Raw genomic sequence first — 6,011 nt, 5'->3', positions numbered from 1 at the left:
ATCCCGATATATATTTTTTAGGCGGTCGTTTGGTTCTAAGGGGTATGTCCGTCTGCAAAAATGAGACCCCTACGTTAGGAAAAATGCTTTTTCTAGCCGTGTATGTCAACCTAATAGGAGTATGTGACAAATTAAGCCCGGTCTTTGCCACGCGAGATAAAAACAACGGTGCTAACCTCATATAACAGTGTTGTTTTATCACGCTAGTCTGACGTTGCGTCGGTCCAAATACAGAGGCGATCGATGATGATGCAGTGGATCACAATTTATGTATGTACGGGCCAGCTGACGAGGACATTGTCACGTGGCCGCACCATTAAAGGCGTACCAAGCTATAGTGAAACCACTGTCACTAATTTGTCAGCCAACCTGCTAAGAGCATCTCCAACAGTCTACTTATCTCACTCTCCAAGCTAAATTTTAGTAATTTTAGGCCAAAAATGTACTCCAACAGACTGGCCAGCCGGATGGCTTGGCTGGCTAAACTCGGCCTCACGCTGGCCAACTTTGGCCAGCCAGGATCGCCTATCCAATCGTGGGTCCCACGCCTTCCCCCTCCCACTACAGGATGACACACTTTAGGAGGCGATTTGGAATGCCTTGAATAGTCAAAAAAACGCCTTGAATGGTCTTTAGAGGCAGTTTGAAAAATGCCACATTTACTCCCGACGGGAAAAGCAATCCAGGGCAATTTTTACAAACGCCTTAAAAAGTGTCTAGCCTGGCGTTTTCAAGAATGCCGTTAGAGCTTACTAGGGCAGTTTCCAGAATGCCATTTTAGGTATCTGTGGCATTATTCAAAATGCCTTCATCTTTGCTTTGTGGCATTTTTTATAATGCCTCCAATGAAAAAAACATCTAATAAAAAAACCTAAATTGTGGCCAATGAATCATCCAATTACATACTGATATATTGGTACAATCAAACCAATATTAGTGCTCATTCAACACCAAAAATTTGCAATTTGCTATCTTTTTTAGATATCTTTCCAACTATTTCTCACATCACAGTTTACAACTAAAAAAATAACATTCTGTTACACTGAAGTTATATACTGGCTACAAGTGAGAGGAAAAGACAAACAAATCAATAAAGGGCCATGTGCAGTTGTTGAATATCTTGACGTGATAGCTTCTAATTGTTTCTGATGGCATCAGAACACTTGCCAGATAACGATAATCTTCGTACATGTCTTTAATCCAAAAATGAAATCCAATAATTGCCTGCAGAGTATGAAATATTTTTGCACTTTAATCATCGTAATGATCAATGTTGTTAAAAGATTAATGATGATCAACTATTGATTTGATTCCCAGTGCAGATACATAATTCATAACTCATACCTCAAACATCTGATGATACATATGCTTTATTATGCTATATGATGCTGTAATAAACACGGGACAACTTGAGCAAAGTTCTTTCTAAAAGAACCAAAATGATGAAGTATGATATGGACAGCAAAAGTTAGATATTTTGTGCTCCATGACAACCTGAGAAGGTGGGTGGTGGTAAAAATAGTAAATGATGTTCCAATTATATTTTGTGCTCTGTTAAAGAATACAAAAGTATAAAGAAAAAGAAACGTCTAGTATACAAGATTATCAAACCATTACAATCAGGCAACCAGCCTAAAAAGAGGCTTTGCCTTGATATAATGCATAGCAACAACACATATGAAATCAGTAGGAAAGATTTAGGTTGTTTGGGTTATGAATTTTGTAGAGACCAGGTCTAGCAGGGTCTTGGAAAATTGCTGGTCTGTTTGGTTAACAGACAAAATAATGGATAACCAAAGCCAGTTTCCAGTAAAACTAGTTTTTTTTTTAAAAAAAAAAGATTTGATTTAGTGTACTTTACATGAAACTGCAAGTATTAGGACAAAACAAAAATCATACAACAACAAATCCAAGCTTATAACACTAGATTTATCAAAAAGCTGCAAGTCACAGTATTGCAAAAACTACAAATTTAGCAATGTATTATAAATATACATTAAGACTACATATTTTAATGTTCCATCAATACAAGATTTAGCAATGCATTTATTGCAAAACTACAGATTTTAGTGTCCCATCAAGATGTTCCAATTTTGATGATGTTGCAGTATAATGATGTGGCAGTATAATGGTGTTCCAATTTTCTATCAGTTCAAAACATTTAACTCTCAAGCTGCAAGTTGAATAAGTCTAGAATTACATGAATTAGATTCACAATATATACAGTGCACATAATCAAAGTAACAAATTGTTGATCGATTTGAGTCAGATTGCATTCTACATGACTACATACTCTTTTAAACAGAACATAATGCAAACAAACAAAGAGACACAAAGAGATGATACTTACTGTCTCAGTGTTCCTCAGCTAACCAACCATAACATACTATCCTATATTGCTCTCAGGATTACTATTCTTAGGCCAGCACTGAAGTAAATATAATCATTAGTAGGTGCCCAAAATATTTTGAATTATTAGGGAATGCACCATGAAAAATATCCTGAATCCGTAAGATTTAAACATATATAGTATAATTGTTGGGGAATGCACCATGAAAGTATCTAGGGGAAAATAACTGTAATACAAGTCAAATGAGGTATCTGCAGAAATTATAATTGTCCATAAAATGAGTTGCTACATTTTACAATGCAAATCCACTTAAATACTAGTAAGAAACAATATATCCAGACCAATAGTTCTATTTCTTATCATGTAACAGCAGAGTTATTGCCATGGTCTTGAGAAAAGACATTCGAACTTGGGATAGGAGACTTACTTTCATAAGCTAGAACCGTGAAGTTGTTAGCACTTGGCTATTAGTGAACTTGATAGCACTTAAGGAACCAGCGCTGGCTTTTCCAAGAGTACTTGTCCTAGAATGTACATCTTCATGTCCTATGTTATCCTTGCATGTTAGATCATGTATTGTTCTCCTTTCATCCACCCTTTATCCATGATCAATCAATCGAAGTTAATTTGCACTTGTGACAGTCCGACAGATAGCAGCTCAACTCTTCAAAGTTCAAACATATCATCAAACCACAGAAATCTAGTGAGGCATATGCAGAAAATTATAACCCAAATTATAACTGTGCATAAATTTTATGGGGGAAAAACTTGTGTAGAATATCCCACAGAAAACTAGCATTCTAATCTTTGGATCAAGATTAAAGTGAACATAAAGGTTCTAGTAGCATTTCCAATGGATTTATATTGTTACTGTTTTAGAAAACAAAAGAGCAGATCCAATATGGTGGCTTCATCCAAAATACATGATCCAATTAGTCGTTGAGCCTCTCATAATGCAAAGAACTATATATTCAGCTAACCAGTCAGATCCAATATACTACCAGTTATGTTGCCTAATTAACATTTCTGAGTCATATACTAATTAATATACTAATAAATCCAGTCCCAACTATTCAAAAGGCACCCCTGCAACTAAGCACGCATACATAATGAATCACTAAGTTCAGATCACATCACAAACCATAGTATATTTTTGTTCCTATAAGGTTATAACCACCAAGATTTCTTGTGATAAAACTGCCAATAGAGTTCCTATTCAATCATGCTTATGCTTCACAACAAAACTAACTCTAATTTTATAGAAAATAGAGTATTACGCTCGTGCGTTACTTCCATACCAAGATTATTGAACTGTGCAGAACAGTCTCTGAGAAACATAAAACAAACATCTCGTTTGGAATTTTGGATGCTAGAGTTACTGCACCTAACACTTTGACATGCAGAACACTGAAGTTCACTACTAGTTGCAAATACGTAGTAGAACATAAGCTTGTTATGAACACTGCAATTTCAGTACAATGAATTGGAACACTATTTCAGTGTAAGAAATTGCTTCCCTATAGCTCACTGTATGAATGATATGTACCGAACCAGTTATGAACCATAAAAACTCGCTTAGGCATTACTACAAACACCTTCAATGCATGAAAAACTGAGGTAAATTCAACCCAACTGGAAAAGCACAAACCTCAAGATATCATCGTGCTCAAACAGTAGTGTGATGGGTAGAGATGGAGACTAACATGTCTACTAAAATTCTCATTTCACACACCTTAAATCATATCACCAATAGATCGAGAGAGCCTAAATTCAACTATTAACTAAATCCTAAGTTCCAAACCAAAAATGTTCCTAACCATCCCTGGATTTAGCATTTAGGCAGTGGATGAGGGGAAGAGTTACCAATTCACGCGTGGCTTCGTCTGTAGGTGGAAGCTGGACCTCTGGGCGGCGGCGTCGTGGGCTCGGGGCGCGTGAGGCCGTGGGCTGGAGGGTGGAGGCAGCGAGGCGGCGCAACGGGTGACGGTCGAGCGTCGATGGCGGCACCGCGATGGGCAGCAGGCGGGCGGGACGCAGGGCGCTCACCGGCGGCGAATCTCCCTATGAGCTAGGTCAACGGGCGGCGCTACGGCGCGATGCGCCGATGCGGAGATGGGCGACGCCGCAATGGGCGACGTTCGACCGTCGACGGCGGCATGGCGCGACGGGCGATGGGCGGGCGCGCGGGGTGCCGGGCGGTCGCCGGCGGCGAGTCACCGGGCGGCGGCCGGGAGTCGATCACGCGCGCTCGCTAGCCGCGTGAGATTTTTTTTTTTCGATCTGATCTGATCGATCTATTCTGATTCGGATCTGATAAGGTAGCATACGTGTGGTGGAAGGACTAATTTTTATACCTTAAATTCTTTCAGGATTCTTTTTGCATATATGGTATAGATTAGGAGGCATTTCTCTCAAAAGTGCCTTCTATCTGTTACCCTGGCGATTTTGCAAAATGCCCCCAAATAATATAAAATTTATGGCGTTCCGTGATTACGTCTGAAATAGGAGATTTTCTAAGGCGCTAATGAAATTGCCTTGAAAGCACAGAGTTTTTGAGGCGTTTTTCTTTAAAACGCCTTCTAATGATAAAAGTATTGAAGGCATTAATTAAATTTGCCATGTATAGAAATACTTTTTGTGGCATTTTATGAAAATTGCCTTTGAAAGAGATGATTTGAGGCAGTTTTAAAGAAATGCCCTCCACAAAATGCCTTTAAATGACATACATCCTGTAATGTCCTCCCAAATCGAGCGACGACAGCACGGAGGACCGCGGCGACGACGGCGTGGAGGCGGTCCCCGGCGACGATGGTGCGGAGGAGGGCCCCGGCGACGACGGCTTGCGGTCCACGGCGACGACGGCGTGGGGGCGGTCCCCGGCGACGACGGCGTGGAGGCGGTCCCCGGAGACGACCGTGCGGAGGAGGCCGCGGCGACGACGGCGCAGAGGACGGCCCCGGCGACGACGGCGCGGAGGCGGTCCCCGGAGACGACGGCGCGGAGGAGGCCGCGGCGACGACGGCGCGGAGGACGGCCCCGGCGACGACGGCGCGGAGGCGGTCCCCGGCGACGACGGCGCGGAGGACGGCCCCGGCGACGACGGCGCGGAGGCGGTCCCCGGAGACGACGGCGCGGAGGAGGCCGCGGCGACGACGGCGCGGAGGACGGCCCCGGCGACGACGGCGCGGAGGATGCCCGCGGCGACGACGGAGCTGGAGGCGTGGATCGACCGCTCGCGGAGCTGGAGGCGCGGCTGGGCCGGTTCGACCCGCGGCTGCAGTGCGCGCTTTAAGGGCTAGGGGAAGAAGAGAGCGGAGCGCCGGGGCGGCAAGGCGGCGTTGAGCGGAGCAGCGGCGGCGAGGCGAGGGGAGGAGGGAGTGGAGGCGGTGCGGTTGAGGAGCGGCGCCGTGGTAGACCGGTGGGGGTGGGGATCGCTTCAGATGGACTGGGCTGGATATGGGCTCGAAAATCTTTGGACGAAATTACCCCTCGCTAATGATAATTAAGTGCTAATCTCGCTTCTAATCACAGCCGCTGATTAGCTTTAACTTTCGTGCAAGTTTTTTTTGGTTAATTGGATCCATGCCACTGCAAATGTGGCAAATCAAAAAAATGCCACACATATTCGCGTTATCCGCTGGATGCCACTGCAAATTTTTAA

At 43.4% G+C, this 6,011-nt stretch overlaps 1 long non-coding RNA gene across 1 annotated transcript; it reads right to left on the bottom strand.

Annotated features, from left to right (window-relative positions):
• Positions 1-957: 957 nt before the first annotated feature.
• Positions 958-4,637, bottom strand: LOC9268585 (uncharacterized). The gene is made up of 3 exons (XR_001541821.3): positions 4,214-4,637; positions 2,778-3,014; positions 958-1,224 (listed from the first exon to the last, which is right to left on the bottom strand). It is a non-coding gene; the product is annotated as an uncharacterized lncRNA (long non-coding RNA).
• Between the last annotated feature and the right edge of the window lie 1,374 nt (positions 4,638-6,011).

This window comes from Oryza sativa, chromosome 12, assembly GCF_034140825.1.
Source record: "Oryza sativa Japonica Group chromosome 12, ASM3414082v1".
In the NCBI taxonomy this organism is placed as follows: domain Eukaryota; kingdom Viridiplantae; phylum Streptophyta; class Magnoliopsida; order Poales; family Poaceae; genus Oryza; species Oryza sativa.
The sequence above is the reverse complement of the archived record's forward strand: the minus strand, read 5'-3'. Positions and strand labels throughout refer to the sequence as shown.